Source organism: Eptatretus burgeri, chromosome 1, assembly GCF_056783735.1.
Source record: "Eptatretus burgeri isolate ZD-2024b chromosome 1, Ebu_testis_v1, whole genome shotgun sequence".
In the NCBI taxonomy this organism is placed as follows: domain Eukaryota; kingdom Metazoa; phylum Chordata; class Myxini; order Myxiniformes; family Myxinidae; genus Eptatretus; species Eptatretus burgeri.
The window spans coordinates 94,962,315-94,981,838 of record NC_140961.1 but is presented as its reverse complement, the minus strand read 5'-3'; the positions used below and the strand labels follow the sequence as shown (position 1 = coordinate 94,981,838).

At 40.8% G+C, this 19,524-nt stretch overlaps 1 protein-coding gene across 7 annotated transcripts in view; it reads right to left on the bottom strand.

The window, feature by feature from the left end:
- Positions 1–16,613, bottom strand: part of LOC147034988 (membrane-associated tyrosine- and threonine-specific cdc2-inhibitory kinase-like) — an 84,492-nt gene extending 67,879 nt beyond the window's left edge. For 2 of the 7 annotated variants that reach the window (XM_085892014.1, XM_085892036.1), the window contains exons 1-2: positions 16,474–16,602; positions 16,156–16,247 (exon numbers count right to left, since the gene is read on the bottom strand). The gene's annotated coding sequence lies outside the window, so the exon portion shown is untranslated. Of the gene's footprint in view, positions 1–15,911; positions 15,931–16,155; positions 16,248–16,473 lie in introns of those variants that run through there. The other 5 variants (XM_085892024.1, XM_085892043.1, XM_085892031.1 and 2 more) reach the window with 4 other exon arrangements.
- Between the last annotated feature and the right edge of the window lie 2,911 nt (positions 16,614–19,524).

Genomic DNA, 19,524 nt, shown 5'->3' with positions numbered 1-19,524 from the left:
GTGTTCGCTTTCATACGAGCCTTGACAATGTGTACAAAAAATAAATAAAACCACAAACATACCGGACATACCTAAAGTAAAATCAAATCACAAACTAGAACTACGTTGTCGATGGCACACCATTGCATATTCCCATGCACACTGCTTTGCCCCATTAACGTTGGGTGAAATTTTATTTTGCAAAATGGATTGACTATTCTTTTCTATTTGATATGCTTCATGAGCAAAGACTTACTCTGTTTACTAAATCAGAAGTCATCGCAAGCATGTCAACATTTCATGAAACATTAATCGAACACTGTCCAGCAATATAGAACTGTGCATCAATTTAATCATCGGAATGAACTGTGTATAATATTAATTACAACTCGCCGAAACCCCGTCACAGACGGATTCCGTTCATTCAACCACCCTCACCAGCTCACCCACACTCAAGGGACATGGACTGGACAGGGCGTGCTTGCCCCCTCCTACTCATCCCCCGCCCCTGCCGCATTCCCCCCCCCCGCCTCCCACCCCCCGCCTTAAATTTGCTTACCCCCGCCCAAAAATTTAATTACCCAGCCCCGACACCGCCTCTTCACTCCCCCTCCCCTGTCTCTCGATTCACCGCCCCACTTGCCCCTGGGCCTCCGCCCCCTCACACTCAACCCCGCCTAATTCACCCCAGCTCCCGCCAACTCATCTCCCGCCCCATTTCCCCTCCATCTCCCGCTTTCAATTTGCTTACCCCCGCCCAAAAATTTGCTTACCTTGCCCCCCGCCTCTTCACTCCCTGCCCCGTCTCTTCATCGCACACCCCCGCCTCTTCACTCCCTGCCCCCGTTTCTTCATCTGCCGCCACCGCCTCTTCACTCCTCGCCCCCGTCTCTTCCTCCCCCACCCCCGTCTCTTCACTACCTGCCTCCGTCTCTTCATCCCTCACCCCCGCCTCTTCATTCCCTGCCCCCGTTTCTTCATCCCCCGCCCCCGCCTCTTCACTCCTCGCCCCTGTCTCAACGAAAAGTGTTTATTCTGCTTCAGAGTTGAAAGTTGACTATTGCCACTATGTGCTATGCACTCTTACAGCTACGAAGTCTCTTTCAGTCCAGGTCACAGTACCGAGAAAAATGTGACACGACCGCTAGGAGGAGCACAAAATTGGTCCTTCAGTATTAATATATAGAAGATACAATGTTTCTTGTTACATTTTTTGAGTGAAATTCACATTCTGAGGTCGTCAGCATGTGCAGAAGAGGGTTTTACATTGCAGACGCTATTTTCGAGGAGTGGAATTACACCTCTCAGCGGTAACGGTCTGTCGACAACAGACGTAATGACGGCAGCGAATGACCGATGATGTCATGACGTCCTGACGCCTCTCAGCGGTGACGTCACACGTCGCCATGTAATCGAATGTAAAACGAAAAGTGTTTATTCTGCTTCAGAGTTGAAGTTTGACTATTGCCACTATGCGCGATGCACTCTTACAGGTACGAAGTTTCTTTCAGTCCAGGTCACAGTACCGAGAAAAACGTGACGCGACCGCGAGGAGGAGCACAAAATTGGTCCTTCAGTATTAATATATAGATTATTCATAATCAATTAGATAAATAAAGTAAAACCTGTGACTTCGTCACTCATGGGGGCCATATAAGTAAGTTCTTTATAAAAGAATTTACCATGTACAATGGTAAATACTTAAAAAAAAAAAAAAAAAAAAAAAAAATCAGCCCCCATGACCCCACCCCCTCTGGCCCGGTCCCAATGGGTCATATCAAAAATCCAACAGTGTTGTGCACTTCCCCATACATTTATCTACTATGTCCCAAAGTTTCAAGTTCCTATCTCAAACGGTGTAGGAGGAGCTATTTTGACCCCCTATCCGCGAAGCACCCCCTACCCCTCAAGCACCCTCTGATCATCATGTGTTTAAAAAAATGTTGTTAAATGTATAACTCACGAATATGTTTGATTTAAAAAGCTATGACAATATATTTTTTTAATCGACCCCCATGACCCCAACCCCTCTGGCCCGGCCCCGAGGGGTCATATCAAAAATCCGAAAGTGTTGTGCACTTCCCCATACATATATCTACGATGTCCCAAAGTTTCAAGTTCCTATTTCAAACGGTGTAGGAGGAGTTGCAGGGTAAGACAGACGGACGGCGGAGACAATGACAACATTCCCGCTTTTCTTCGAAAGCACGGGAATAATAAACCGGACTTCCTTATCCTGAAGCAGGATCAAATCACAAATATACCAGACATGCTTAACCTGAAGTAAAATCAAATCACAAACATACCGGACTTACTTACTTATACTGAAGTAAAATCAAATTACAAACATACCGGACTTACTTACTAACCGTGAAGTAAAATCGAATTACAAACATACCGGACTTACTTACTTACCTTGAGGTAAAATCGAATTACAAACATACCGAACTTACGTACTTACCCTGAAGTAAAATCAAATCACAAACATACCGGACTTACTTACTGATTACCCTGAGGTAAAATCAAATTACAAACATACCAGACTTACCGTGAAGTTAAATTCAAATCACAAACATACCGGGCTTACTTACTCACTTACACTGAAGTAAAAATAAAATTACAAACATACCGGACTTAAGTACTTACCCTGAAGTAAAATCAAATCACAAACATACCGGACTTACTGACTGACTCACCCTGAGGTAAAATCGAATTACAAACATACCGGACTTACTTACCCTGAAGTAAAATCGAATTACAAACATACCGGACTTACTTACCCTGAAGTAAAAATCAAATAACAAACACACCGGACTTGTTTACCGTGAAGTTAAATTCAAATCACAAACATACCGGTCTAACTTACCTTGAAGTAAAATCAAATCACAAACTTGCCGGACTTACTTTCCGTGAAGTTAAATTCAAATCACAAACATACCGGGCTTACTTACTTACTTACCCTGAAGTAAAATCAAATCACAAACATACCGGACTAACCGTGAAGTTAAATTCAAATCACAAACATACCGGACTTACTTACCGTGACGTTAAATTCAAATCACAAACATACCGGTCTTACTTACTTATGTTGAAGTAAAATCAAATCACAAACATACCGGACTTACTAACTTACCCTGAAGTAAAAATCAAATCACAAACATACCGGACTTACCGTGAAGTTAAATTCAAATCACAAACATACCGGACTTACTAACTCACCCTGAAGTAAAATAAAATCACAAACATACCAGACTTACCGTGAAGTTAAATTAAAATCACAAACACACCGGGTTTACTTACTTACTTACCCTGAAGTAAAATCAAATAACAAACATACCGGACTTACCGTGAAGTTAAATTCAAATCACAAACATACCGGTCTAATTTACCTTGAAGTAAAATCAAATCACAAACTTACCGGACTTACTTTCCGTGAAGTTAAATTCAAATCACAAACATACCGGGCTTACTTACTTATGTGGGGGAAAAATTTATATTAATGTATTTTAAATTGTAACAAATGGAGTTTCAGAAATGTAACTTCTATGCTGCAAATTGAATTGGCTGTCATTTCTGGCCAAAAGACTTTTGCCCTAAATGATAAGAAATGTGTTGTTCTGGAGTAGAGTGACCGAGCTGATAAATGAACCTTTGCTTAGAAAATGTACGAAGTGGCTTTTGTCTAAAGGACACGTCTACAGTCTGGGTGAATATCCCGCAACCTCTCTCTCATGGAAGTATAAAATGCTTTGAAATCTAAATGTTTGGAGTACGAGCACGTGAGGAAGTATAGTTTCTCAGCGGCTCGTACTCCTTGGAACTGACCAAGTACCAAGTTAGAATAAAACTCTCTGATGTAATGTAGAAGTGAATTGAATCGGGTTGGTCTAACTGTTAACTAAAGTAAGAATAAATGAAATAGAACCAAATAATATTGCAAACAAATGGGGATTTTTAAGTTCATTGTACAAGGGTGAGAAGTGTATGGTGTATAATTAGGAAATAAATTGTTTCACAAGGAAGGACTTGTGTGGACATCAGTTTTATCAGTGTCGATAGGGTTTTTTTTTGTAGGATTTTATAATCAAATCGGACAAGCGTTAAACTCTGTCTGAAGTCAAATAGGATTCCACAATCGGCCAGTTAGAATCCTTCAGGAGGACAACGATCACAACAAGGTGGGTTAAAAAAATCCACATCAGTTGGCGCCGAGACTCGGATTCGAACCAACGTTGGTGCGGTGCTCGTGACCGGAGGTGCTTAATCTGCCGAAGGCAGTGCCTGGAGGAACGACAAGTGCTTGAGCGAAGGTAAGGGAGAGCGCTCTCAGCAGGTAACGCATTTCGAACAAAGAAAAGTTCATTGTCAGATAATTTTATTGAGAGAAAGAAGAGGATCCGGCGTAGGGAGTCCGTTTTAAAGTAAATAATAAGTACTGTAGTTGTTTTAGAAAAGTGCTGGAGAAGAAGAGGAGTCAGATGACAAGAAGAGGCTTGTTAAGGAGCCAGATGCGTAATGAAATGGGCATGATGAAGCGACATGCCACATGTTTGCATTGATACGGTCCGGCTGTGAGAGAGATGGCCGAGGACATGGCTGAGACGCCGAGATAGGGTTAAATAGATAAACATTGTAAGAGTTATAAGAGTTACTTTTTGTTCATTGAACTCACTGGAAGTTTGTTGGCAGTGAAGTTGTTATATTATATTGTGTGGAGGTTTTACGGATTTGTAAATGCAATGATTTGCACGAAACGTTTTGTAGAGTGCAGGAGACGATTAACCAGCTGGGAGCATGGTTGGTGATTTGCATTGAGATGCATGTGTTCCTGAGAGTAAAAAAAAAAATGAAACTTGTGCGATTCCAATATTCACTGCAATGAAAAGTGTTCTGTTGGGATTTTGACGATATTTTAACTCGTGCTGAGTTGAGCTGTGGGTCTGTTTGAAATGGCATGTTATACATTCTTTGCGTTGTATTTCCACGCGAAGGTCGCAAACTCCACTGTGTGAGACCCCCTCCACTCGATCTGTGGGGGGTGGCCTATCGTTACACTGAGTCTTTGTTCGAGCCTTTGCTTTAGGTGTGAAATTCGATTCATATGCAGATTCAAGAGGATGAGATAGAAATGTGATTGGTATTTGTCACGTGATCACACGCGAGTCTATGAGATGCAATGCTGTTTAGTGTATGTGTTGAAGCCATGACAGAGTAATGCAAACTGTGGGTTTTGCCTGTCAGAGTTTTTTCCTTTTTCTTCCCACCGGATGTGGAGAGAACTTCCTGTTCCTTGGTGTTTGCGGTGGACCCTCTCTACTGAATGTTTAAAGTGAAGTCCATTTAGGAAAAAGTGTTGAAGTTTTATTTTACAACCATCGGGATTTTGAATAAATTGTGAAATAACAATTGTGAATGTGGATATACTGTATGTGATTTAAATGTAGAAAAATGATTTGGAATGATTTTAATGATTTGATGATGTTTAGCACGTGGGGTGATTCACAGATAATAGATGATTCCCTCGGATGGACGTTGAAATATTGTCTTATTCGTCTGCGAATGTTGAGGTTACCTGAACTTGTGCTGGGAAGGCAATGGCAAACAACCCAGTGTAACCCTTTGATCGATTCAGTCAAGGTAAATTCATGATTTAATTGGATAGATGCTGAAGATTAAATTTTTCATTTATGGATTTTAAAAGGAAATATTTTGTTTTGACCAAAAAGTTGTTTAAGAGAGTTTGGATGTTTATTAGTCTGAAGTTTAAGATGCTTTTTCAAGACTGGGATAAAGATTGTGGAGGGTGAAGCTGCATGTTTAGACAGAGTGTTTGAGCTGCAATATAAATGATATTCGCCTGATAACAGATTTGACAAGTGATTTGACAATTTTTGAACAACTGTTTAAAATGATTTATTTGTTTTGATAAAAGAAAATGGATTCGTAATTGAGAAGGTCGGAGGAAGTGATAGATGGTTTGTGTATGTGAATTGGAAAAATGGCAGCATGTTTGCTGTTTTGGTGAGAGAGAAGTGGATAGATGGAGAAATGTCAGAGATTTAAAATGTCGATGGAAATAGCAAATGAGATGGATGTTTTGAGTATATGTACAACTGGGATTTCTGTATATTTTAGCATGTTGTTTTGGGAAATAACAAGGAAAGGGATTAAAATATTGATATGACATATAATGCAAGTTAAATGCTTCCATAAAAATCTTTGTTAGTCTTGTAGAACTACATGTGCCCATGACGTTTATTGATTGGTGTTTAATTGATGCTTTGTTTGTTTCGGAGTGTTGAAAGCAGTCTTTGAAGCAATGTACGATTTCATCTAAATGAAGTTTGGAATGAAATTCCACACAAAGATTGGACGATGGGAGAAGCCAGATTTGGGTGATTGAGCATTCAACACATGATTATCCCTCCCCTTCCTGAGGAGATAAGATGGAGCAATGTGGGAAAAGAAAGAAAAAACCCACTGAGGAGAAGGTTGAGCAAAGTCTTAACGTCGGCGTTGTGTGGTGCCTGCGTGGAGGAATGTTCTCAGCCACACTCTCGATTGCCGCTCTGCAAATACATCGTGAACTTGCTGTGGTTGCTTCAATGTACGACAGGCCTGGAATTCCACACTACGCTCCTTCAACCCAGTGTCTGGCCCAAACTTGTACTTGCCCACATCTACCTTCTCCTCAGCTCAAGGAGTGCTTCGATTGTGTTTCCCGTTGGGTGCTGCTCCATCCACACCCTGACCTGTTTATCTTCTGACTTCGGGTAGCATGTTTCCAATGTGTAACACATGCTGATGAACAGGCCATAAATTAAATGGAAACTCACTCATTTTCTGATATGAGCACTCGCTGCCATTGTTGATTGAACTTGAATAATGGAAATCTTTTCTCCTTCAGGAATGGGACATGGTAATCATGTGTAAGAAAAATTATTCAAGTTTTCCTTAAAAAAAAAAAACGGGGGAGTGTGGGGGAAAAATTTATATTAATGTATTATAAATTGTAACAAATGGAGTTTCAGAAATGTAACTTCTATGCTGCAAATTGAATTGGCTGTCATTTCTGGCCAAAAGACTTTTGCCCTAAATGATTAGAAATGTGTTGTTCTGGAGTAGAGTGACCGAGCTGATAAATGAACCTTTGCTTAGAAAATGTACGAAGTGGCTTTTGTCTAAAGGACACGTCTACAGTCTGGGTGAATATCCCCCAACCTCTCTCTCATGGAAGTATAAAATGCTTTGAAATCTAAAAGTTTGGAGTACGAGCACGTGAGGAAGTATAGTTTCTCAGTGGCTCGTACTCCTTGGAACTGACCAAGTACCAAGTTAGAATAAAACTCTCTGATGTAATGTAGAAGTGAATTGAATCGGGTTGGTCTAACTGTTAACTAAAGTAAGAATAAATGAAATAGAACCAAATAATATTGCAAACAAATGGGGATTTTTAAGTTCATTGTACAAGGGTGAGAAGTGTATGGTGTATAATTAGGAAATAAATTGTTTCACAAGGAAGGACTTGTGTGGACATCAGTTTTATCAGTGTCTATAGGGTTTTTTTTGTAGGATTTTATAATCAAATCGGACAAGCGTTAAACTCTGTCTGAAGTCAAATAGGATTCCACAATCGGCCAGTTAGAATCCTTCAGGAGGACAACGATCACAACAAGGTGGGTTAAAAAAAATCCACATCACTTACTTACCCTGAAGTAAAATCAAATCACAAACATACCGGACTTATTAACTTACCCTGAAGTAAGGGCCCTGTCACACCTTGACGTTTTAGCCAGCAATGGCAACGTATAAAAATGTATGTAAAACGGTGGCGTACGCTGAAATTTTGATGTTTTTTTATTTTTTTAAAGTTTTTGGCGTATTCATAACGTGTTGGTCGTTTGCATAACATATTAGTAACGGGCACAGAACGTTTCGTTGTGTTATACATAACTTTTATCAACGAATGCTTACCTTGTGTTCGGCGTTCAAAACCTATGACAAACGATAGTTTAACTTACCCTTTGCGCGCTATACGTATCGCCGGCGAACTCGTGGCGTAGCCAGTTAAGAACTTGCCCGACGCCGATTGAAATAAAAACTGCCTGAGAATTTGAAGTGTCAACATCGCAGTCACACCTTGACGATTTTGCCAGCGAATGCCATTCCATAAAAAATGTGTTTACAACGCTAGGCACACGTCAAATACGCTATAGGTAAGTTGTGTATACATTTCGAGTATGCTGGAAATTATTGAAGTATGCTGGCATATTACCTAGTCCATTTGATACGTCATGAAATTTCAAGCATGCTGAAAATATTAAGACGTACTCGACGTAAGGCTCACATGTTTCGCATGCGTTGGCATCTGTTCCTAGCACGTTCCGCGATCGTTTGAACACGGCGAACACACGTTACTTGTAGGTTACTCATAAGTCGAAGCACGTCAAGGTAATGGCCAACATACTTGAAACCAAATTTCTAACCGAGGAGTAACGTGCTTTGAACAAATGAGGAGCGTCAGCTTAGCTTATGTTTAACGTGCTTGGAAACTATGAGTAGCGTGCATTGAAACTATGTATAACTGGCCTTGAACCAATGATCAGCGTGCTATGAACGTAAGAGTAACGTGCGTTTAACCTATGAGTAGCATGTTTTGAACCTAAGTAAAACGTGCTTATAACCTTTGAGTAACATGCTATGAACCAATTTGTAACATATGTAAAACGCACATTGTCGTATGTAGACGAATTAAATTGACATCTTCCGGACGACCACAGAACTTACTGAAAGTGTTTCTAACTTACATCTACCGTGTACTGGCGTATTGGCAGCGTTTAGGGGAATTGGTATATACAAATGGGTTTCACAATAAAAACCCATCATTGTTCCAGACTCCATGGTGAGTAGATGTGAAGGCCAGTAGTATCAACAGCAGCAGTACTCTTACTAGTAGTAGGTGTGTGTGACAGTAATAATCGTAGTAGTAGTAGTAGTAGTAGTATTGGTAGTAGCTGTATGTCTATGTCAGTAGTAGTATGTGAACGTGATGTGGAGGCTGTGTGGGATGATGGATCCTCGTTGCGTCAACGAATCGGAGAATACTTTGCACCATTGTTCGATGTTCTGCAAGGGCTAAATTTTTTTCCTCATTCCAAAGATGAAATATTTCTTTATTTTACTATTGAATTTATTAAAAAAAGACTGACAAATGCATAATGTACTAGTAATGAACACAGAACGCTTCGATAACTTATAGATTAGTTATACCAACGATTGCTTATCGTGTTTTAGGCGTCCACAACCTATGCCCAACAATAGTCTAGCGTATGCATAACGTGGGAGCGCATCGTTTACGATTACGTGACGTTTGCTATCCATTGACTGCCACTAAACTATTTTAATAAACGGCTGTCACTCGGCTATTGTTTTTTGACGCTGATGCTCGGCAATTGAAATCGTTTCCATTGAACGAGTTAACTTGCTGTCACTCGCCTATTGTTTTTGGACGCTGGTGCTCGGCAATTGAAACTAGAATGGACACTCGGTAGAGAGCATACCTTCGCCTCCGCTACTTTTTTGTTCTTGGCATGAGAGTGGGGGGGAACAGAAAAGTAAACATTTTGGTGTTGGTTTCATGCAAATTGGTTTTGATTTGACCGTGTTATGACAAAAACCGCATATTTTGAAAGGTCGTGACCCCACTGACCTTTGACCCCCAACCGCTAACAAGGGTAATGACGTAATTGTGTCATCTCGTCCATCACAAGATTGGGCAATGAATTCTGAACATTTTGGCATCGGTTGCATGCCAATTAGATCAAAATTGACCGCGCAATGGTAAAAATACGAATTTGATCTTTCCGTGGCCTTGACCTTGACCTTTGACCGGATCACTCCCAAAATCTAATCAAATGTTCCTTGGATAATAACCCATCATCCCACCAAATTTCAAGTGATTTGGTTTAATACTTTCTGAGTTAAGCGAATAACAAACACACACACACACACACATATTCACAAATAAATAAATAAATAAATAAATACACAGCGACCAATGCATAACCTTTCGCAGAATGCGAAGGTAAACATAACGGACTTACTTACCCTGAAGTAAAATTAAATTCCAAACATACCGGACTTACTTACCCTGAAGTAAAATCAAATCACAAACATACCGGACTTGCTTATTTACCCTGAAGTAAAATCAAATCACAAACATACCGGACTTACCCTGAAGTAAAATCAAATCACAAACATACCGGACTTACTTACTTACCCTGAAGTAAAATCAAATCACAAACATACCGGACTTGCTTACTTACCCTAAAGTAAAATCAAATCACAAACATACCGGACTGACTTACTTACCCTAAAGTAAAATCAAATCACAAACATACCGGACTTACTTACCCTGAAGTGAAATCAAATCACAAACATACCGGACTTGCTTTCCGTGAAGTAAAATCAAATCACAAACATACCAGACTTACTTACTTACCCTGAAGTAAAATCAAATCACAAACATACCGGACTTACTTACTGTGAAGTAAAATCAAATCACAAACATACCAGACTTACTTACTTACCCTGAAGTAAAATCAAATCACAAACATACCGGACTTACTTACTTAAGGCCCGGTCACACCTTGACGTTTCAGCCAACGTATGCCGATTTTTGAATTTTTTTTCTAAAACGCTGGCACACGTTGAATACGTTATGGGTAAGTTTTGATAACATTGAGAGCACGCTGAAAAACACTGCCATACGTCGTTGCACGTTGGCTTTAAACGTTGTACTTTTCGGTTGTCCTCAAATTTTTTCATGCTTGAAATTTCACGACGTATGCCGGCGTATGACTCACACGTTCCGCTACGCTGGCCACAAGTTGTATGCACGGTCTGCGATCGTTGACAGACGTCAACACATGCTACTTGTAAGTTAATCATAAGTTGAGACACGTCGAGGTAATGTTTAGCGTACCCGAAACTTATTTCTAACCTATGATTAACGTGTTGTTGGCATGTTACGCGATCGTTGCCACACATCGACAGACGTTACTTTTAAGTTACTCATAGGCTGAAAGACGTCGGTATAATGGATCGTCCTTGCGTCAGCGTCCACGGCCACGGCCAGGACACTTATTTGCAGCATTCTTCAAACTTTTCTTCGGCATGACGAGGATGTTCACACTTCGATGTCTAGCTTGGCTATGATTCCAATTGTCCATCGGCAGCGTCTATTTAAAATAATCGAGTTTGAGCGTTTTAACACGTTCAGAAGAAACGCTTCAAATTTCCAAACCCCAGCGTCAAAAAACAAAGGCGAGTGACAGCAATTTAAATCGTTCATTGTAAACAATGAAAATAGTTGAGTGGTACCGTTTAAAAGTCGTTGAGTGTAAAAAAATCCAATTGTTGAGCGCAAGCGTCTACTTTCAATAGTGGAGATGCAGCCATTTAAGTCGTTGAGTGGCAGCCTATGAACCTACCCGTGGACACGCGGAAGCAAGGACGATCCATCATAACCCACACCCTCCCCCTCACACTCACCTACTACTGCCAACATGAACAAACTACTACTAATACTAATACTAATATTAATACTGATACTGTTACTGCTGGCATGGACATCGACTCAAAAAGGAACTCGAAAACACTGTTGGGTTCCCCTTTTATGAGCAGCATTTTTATATACCAATTCCCAAAACCGCTGGGAACACGTCTTTATATGGCAGTTGTAAGCAAGAAACACGTTAATTTATTTTTTTTTGTCGACCGGAAGACGTCATTGGAATACGTCTACATACGTCGATGTGTGTTGGGACTACGTAAAGAATTGGTTCAAAGCACGTCAAACATAAGTTAGAAATAAGTTTCGCGTAAAAAAGACATTACCGCGACGTGTTTCGACTTATGAGTAGCTTACAAGTAGCCTTTGTGGACGTGTGTAAAACTTATCCCCATCGCATGCGGAACGTGTGTCATACGCAGAGTACGTCGTAAAATTTTGAACATGTTTAAAATTTCTTGACGTACTCCACTTACTACGACGTATGATAGCATACATTAGCGTTCTACTCACGTATACCAAACTTACTCATACCGTATTTGACGTGCCCCCAACGTTTTAGACACATTTTTCTTAGGTCGGCATACGCTGGCAAGATCGCCAAGGTGTGACCGCGATGTTGTCACTTCCATTTCTACGGCAGTTATGATTCGAATCGCTGTGCGTCAGCCTTTTAATAGGCTACGTCACGACATCGTCGGCGATGCGTGCAACGCGCTATGCCGAAGTTAGACTATCGTTGGGCATAGGTTGTGTAGGCCAACAACCGGTTCAGCATTCGTTGGTATAAGTTATCTATAACACAACGAAACGTTCTGTGTCCATTACTAATATGTTATGTATACGACCAACTCGTTATGAATACGTCCGAATCTTAAAAAAAAAACATCAAAAGTTCAACGTCAGCCAGCGTTTTACATACATTTTAATACGTTGCCATCGCTGGCTAAAACGTCATGGTGTGACCGGGCCTTTACCGTGAAGTAAAATCAAATCACAAACATACCGGACTTACTTACTTACCGTGAAGTAAAATCAAATCACAAACATACCGAACTTACTTACTTACCGTGAAGTAAAATTGAATTGCAAACATACCGGACTTACTTACCGTGAAGTAAAATCGAATCACAAACATACCAGACTTACTTACTTACCCTGAAGTAAAATCGAATCACAAACATACCAGACTTACTTACTTACCCTGAAGTAAAATCGAATCACAAACATACCGGACTTACTTACTTACCCTGAAGTAAAATCGAATCACAAACATACCGGACTTACTTACTTACCCTGAAGTAAAATCGAATCACAAACATACTGGACTTACTTACTTACCCTGAAGTAAAATCGAATCACAAACATACCAGACTTACTTACTTACCCTGAAGTAAAATCGAATCACAAACATACCGGACTTACTTACTTACCCTGAAGTAAAATCAAATCACAAACATACCGGACTTGCTTACTTACCCTGAAGTAAAATAAAATCACAAACATACCGGACTTACTTACCCTGAAGTAAAATCGAATCACAAACATACCGGACTTACTTACTTACCCTGAAGTAAAATCAAATCACAAACATACCGGACTTACTTACCGTGAAGTAAAATCAAATCACAAACATACCAGACTTACTTACCGTGAAGTAAAATCAAATCACAAACATACCAGACTTACTTACTTACCCTGAAGTAAAATCGAATCACAAACATACCGGACTTACTTACCCTGAAGTAAAATCAAATCACAAACATACCAGACTTACTTACTTACCCTGAAGTAAAATCGAATCACAAACATACCGGACTTACTTACTTACCCTGAAGTAAAATCAAATCACAAACATACCGGACTTGCTTACTTACCCTGAAGTAAAATCGAATCACAAACATACCGGACTTACTTACCCTGAAGTAAAATCAAATCACAAACATACCGGACTTACTTACCGTGAAGTAAAATCGAATCACAAACATACCGGACTTACTTACCCTGAAGTAAAATCGAATCACAAACATACCGGACTTGCTTACTTACCCTGAAGTAAAATAAAATCACAAACATACCAGACTTACTTACTTACCCTGAAGTAAAATCGAATCACAAACATACCGGACTTACTTACCGTGAAGTAAAATCGAATCACAAACATACCGGACTTACTTACCCTGAAGTAAAATCGAATCACAAACATACCAGACTTACTTACTTACCCTGAAGTAAAATCGAATCACAAACATACCGGACTTGCTTACTTACCCTGAAGTAAAATCGAATCACAAACATACCGGACTTGCTTACTTACCCTGAAGTAAAATCGAATCACAAACATACCGGACTTACTTACTTACCCTGAAGTAAAATCGAATCACAAACATACCGGACTTGCTTACTTACCCTGAAGTAAAATCGAATCACAAACATACCGGACTTACTTACCGTGAAGTAAAATCGAATCACAAACATACCGGACTTGCTTACTTACCCTGAAGTAAAATCGAATCACAAACATACCAGACTTACTTACTTACCCTGAAGTAAAATCGAATCACAAACATACCGGACTTACTTACTTACCCTGAAGTAAAATCGAATCACAAACATACCGGACTTGCTTACTTACCCTGAAGTAAAATCGAATCACAAACATACCGGACTTACTTACTTACCCTGAAGTAAAATCGAATCACAAACATACCGGACTTACTTACTTACCCTGAAGTAAAATCGAATCACAAACATACCGGACTTACTTACTTACCCTGAAGTAAAATCAAATCACAAACATACCGGACTTGCTTACTTACCCTGAAGTAAAATAAAATCACAAACATACCGGACTTACTTACCCTGAAGTAAAATCGAATCACAAACATACCGGACTTACTTACTTACCCTGAAGTAAAATCAAATCACAAACATACCGGACTTACTTACCGTGAAGTAAAATCAAATCACAAACATACCAGACTTACTTACCGTGAAGTAAAATCAAATCACAAACATACCAGACTTACTTACTTACCCTGAAGTAAAATCGAATCACAAACATACCGGACTTACTTACCCTGAAGTAAAATCAAATCACAAACATACCAGACTTACTTACTTACCCTGAAGTAAAATCGAATCACAAACATACCGGACTTACTTACTTACCCTGAAGTAAAATCAAATCACAAACATACCGGACTTGCTTACTTACCCTGAAGTAAAATCGAATCACAAACATACCGGACTTACTTACTTACCCTGAAGTAAAATCAAATCACAAACATACCGGACTTACTTACCGTGAAGTAAAATCGAATCACAAACATACCGGACTTACTTACCCTGAAGTAAAATCGAATCACAAACATACCGGACTTGCTTACTTACCCTGAAGTAAAATAAAATCACAAACATACCAGACTTACTTACTTACCCTGAAGTAAAATCGAATCACAAACATACCGGACTTACTTACTTACCCTGAAGTAAAATCAAATCACAAACATACCGGACTTGCTTACTTACCCTGAAGTAAAATCGAATCACAAACATACCGGACTTACTTACTTACCCTGAAGTAAAATCAAATCACAAACATACCGGACTTACTTACCGTGAAGTAAAATCGAATCACAAACATACCGGACTTGCTTACTTACCCTGAAGTAAAATCGAATCACAAACATACCGGACTTGCTTACTTACCCTGAAGTAAAATAAAATCACAAACATACCAGACTTACTTACTTACCCTGAAGTAAAATCGAATCACAAACATACCGGACTTACTTACCGTGAAGTAAAATCGAATCACAAACATACCGGACTTACTTACCCTGAAGTAAAATCGAATCACAAACATACCAGACTTACTTACTTACCCTGAAGTAAAATCGAATCACAAACATACCGGACTTGCTTACTTACCCTGAAGTAAAATCGAATCACAAACATACCGGACTTGCTTACTTACCCTGAAGTAAAATCGAATCACAAACATACCGGACTTACTTACTTACCCTGAAGTAAAATCGAATCACAAACATACCAGACTTACTTACTTACCCTGAAGTAAAATCGAATCACAAACATACCGGACTTGCTTACTTACCCTGAAGTAAAATCGAATCACAAACATACCGGACTTACTTACTTACCCTGAAGTAAAATCGAATCACAAACATACCAGACTTACTTACCGTGAAGTAAAATCGAATCACAAACATACCGGACTTACCCTGAAGTAAAATCGAATCACAAACATACCAGACTTGCTTACTTACCGTGAAGTAAAATCAAATCACAAACATACCGGACTTGCTTTCCGTGAAGTAAAATCAAATCACAAACATACCGGACTTTGTGAAGAATTAGCGAATAATTAAATCATCACATATCCACTTCGTTGACGCAGAACGGAAGGCGTTAAAAAAAAAAAAACAACCCATGACTGCACAATAATTTCACTTGGGAAACGCCAATGTTGTTTTTTCGGATCACAATCACATTTAATAATGATTTCATACATATTTATATATATTATATGTATATAAAAAATATATATGCATAAATTGTGTTTATTTGCGGGCCCGTGTTACCTCAGGAAAGGCGAACAATTTTCATCTTTTTCCCGCGGTTTGACGCTTCCGCTTCGGGTTGATACCATGGTTCCTCAGTGCGATCACATCACCTCAAGTAAAATTATGAAGTCACAAATATACGTAAACATCTAGTTGATATCTGCTTCACACGTTTCGCTTTGCATGAGTGATAAAGGAAGGGGAAAACTTTAATTAAAAAAGACAAACAGTCGAGCTGAAGAATACAATGAGGGTACACCCCTAAAGTTTTCTGCAAATCATGAAGCACCAAACGAACAACAAGGCGTGAAAACAATTTTTAAAAACAACATATACCTTCGGACTATGCGAAAAGGTAGGTTAATTTGAGAGTAACTTGCAAAAGCTCCATCTGGAGAGACAAACATGACTCGAGGCTTCCTTCAACAGTCCCGTTTGACTTTTCGTTCCACAACTGGACGGAACAGGAAGTGACGTAATACGTTTAACAACAACAACATTTAATCAAATAACGCAAGACAATAACGATGTGATTAAATGATCCAGCATACACGACAGGTGGCTTAAGCACTCAATGCAGAACTCCGTTGGAAACCGTTGCTAAGGAACGGCTGGCTTGGCAAGCGCTGACGAGCTGTTTTAATTGGTCACTGAACCACCTTTCCATGGAGACCATTTATGAACCATTCTCTTGAGTGAAACATCTCCAACAGGTCCCCTGGGAAACGCCTCCTAATGGTCCGGTCTCCTTCAGCCGCTCCCCCGAGCTTAGTCCAGCTGGCCCTGGAATCAATCGATTGACCTCGACGGTTCTTTGGCTCTCCCGGCCTCTCAAACGCCGTTGTAGTTCATCAATGGTCTTGGACGGGTGATATATCCCTGAGTGAGGTGTTTGAACCAGCAAAAATGGTCTCACCTTTCAAACATAAACCTTTTCGTTTTAATTATTGTAACTACTGAACGCTCATCCGCCCAACAGGGCTCTTTGTGGACCCCATGGGTACATTTTTGATGTGTTATTTGTATATTAGTTCCACGATGTATTTCATGTTTTATTTGCTTGTTTACAAAGATGTGCCACTAATAAATATACAGTTGATGATGTTTTAAGATCCCACCTTGCTGCACAGACTGACATGCAAATCCTTCCTTGGGTACAAAAAGACCCAGGTTGCTTTCATTCATTCTTGGCATGTACAGTATGATTACTGTACATGGTATTTGTGTTGAGCAAACATAAGCCTGGTATTGGGTTAGGGGTTAGGGTGGCTGACTTAGGATCTTCAGGTCCTGAGTTTGAGTCCTGTATGCTGCTGAATTAACACTAGGTGGGGTTGACTCAGCCTGTCATCCTTCTGAGGTTGGGGAAATGAGCACCAGTGTACTGGTAGTGGGGCACAGCATTAGGAGCATAGCCATGCTTCCAAGAAATGATAGCTACCCTGACAGCCAAGCTGCAATACACAAGAACAGATTGAGCAAGCCGTCCAAACTCAACGCCAGTCCACTCAATCAAATGGTCTTTGCTCACTTTACCACTTCGTCCAGTGGCCTGAGATGATCTTTGGAGGGGCTACTGCTACCCAGGGTTGAACAAAGGGCAACCTCTTTTTTTATTCATGAAATGGATTGTTGGGCAAAATTATTTGGGTTTATCAGTGTTTTTACGTCTGCCACCAAAGGTGAAGGTGAAGTTGTCACTCCTTTTTGTCTGTTTGTCTGTGTGCAGGATATCTCAAAAAGTTGTAGACAGATCCGGATGAAATTTTGTGCACAGGTTCGGTGTGTGACAAAGCCGAAGTAATTAGATTTTGTTGAAGATCCGGATCCGACGACTCGAATTTTTAAAGTGATTCTTCACCAATGAGAGAAAGGGCCAAAAACGATTTATTGTTACGAATCTGGAAGCCATTTTCACAGACAGACAACAGCCCCCCACAGTTCAGTTATTTCGATAAGTATGTGTTTTATAGTCAGGGTCCCGTCCTTCTGCCTAATGGGAATTTCATATGTGCTACGAGTTACTTTTATAGTTAGGTTTTTTTATATCTTAAATCTTCATCCTTCGTTTTCGCACCATCGCCCACGTACAGGGGTGAGGTCCCCTCCACCCACCGTGAGCTCGTCCAATCAACGGCGCACACGAGTCGCCCGACAACCCCTCGTCCAATCGGGAGGCGAGCACCTCAGAGCATTGCCCTCGACCCGTGGGGGAGGGGAAGGATAAGAGGAGGTAGCGAGCGGTGGAGGAGAGGAGAAGGTTCGCCCCATCAGAAAGAAAGAGGAGAAGGAGAAGGAGAAGAAGAAGCCTCGTCTTGCCTGCTGACATTTTCATCTACCCGCGGGTGCTCGTCTGGTCCGTTCCCATGCTGGCTGGCGTCCGTTACATCATCCCTGGTCCCTGGTGCTGCGTTGTTGGCGGCAGGTTCGAGCCCCGCCACCAGACAAGCTCGAGCAGACCGCACGAGGCGGACAGGTGCAAGAATAGACCCCCTGCCCTCAGCTCGCCTTCCCTCCGAGCTGAAAGGCCGAAATAAAGACCCGACGGGGTCCAGTTCTTTTGGGTGTATGTGTGTGCGTGTGGTGCCATCCTGTAAGTAGAAACTGTCTCAGTGCCCTGTGTTCGTTGTACATTACATTTTCATATTCGGATAATATGTGTGCTCCCCTGCCCCCCTGTTAAATGTACCAGCTCGTTTTCTGTGCTTTCTCCCATTGACCCAGCATGGTGCGTATTAAGAATTAGTGAGGCCGTTCGTGCCGTAAATTGTTCATTTGGACTGACGGATCTTGGTAATCGCCGCTCGGTTTACACCTGGATCGGGCTCGGTAAACGGTCCGTTCCGACCGAGGTCCGTTGAGGGTGTGGTTTTCCCCGGTAGTTAGACGACGTGGGTACTGAGGTATATTGAAATTAGGCAATTAACCCTACCCCACGCCGTCAAAATATTGGCGACCACGGTCCGCGAAGGGACCCGTGACCTTTCGGACTTATCCGAGAGTCACGACCTAAATTCCGGGTGTTCGGTGGAAGACGACTCCGCTGCTCTGCCTAGTGGTCGTTTGTTGCCGCCGAACCCCGGCCCACAACAATATAGCACGGTATCTCAAAAATCAATTAGGCCCGATATGTTCTTGTGGATCAGGCATTGCTGGGCGGGGGTATGCGCTCCAACGAGTGCCCTTCCAGTTTCGGCTGTTTCCACAGTTATGACCAATTTTCCTAAAAAAAAACCTCAAAAGAATGAAGAAATGAGGTTACCTTTGCCAAAAAAGGCCATACAGACATGGTTTTGATGCCAAAATGATGCTTTCTGTGTTTTCTTTGTTCCAAACATGAAATGATGACTCTTTGCACTTACACTTACCTAATTTGCATAAATCCAA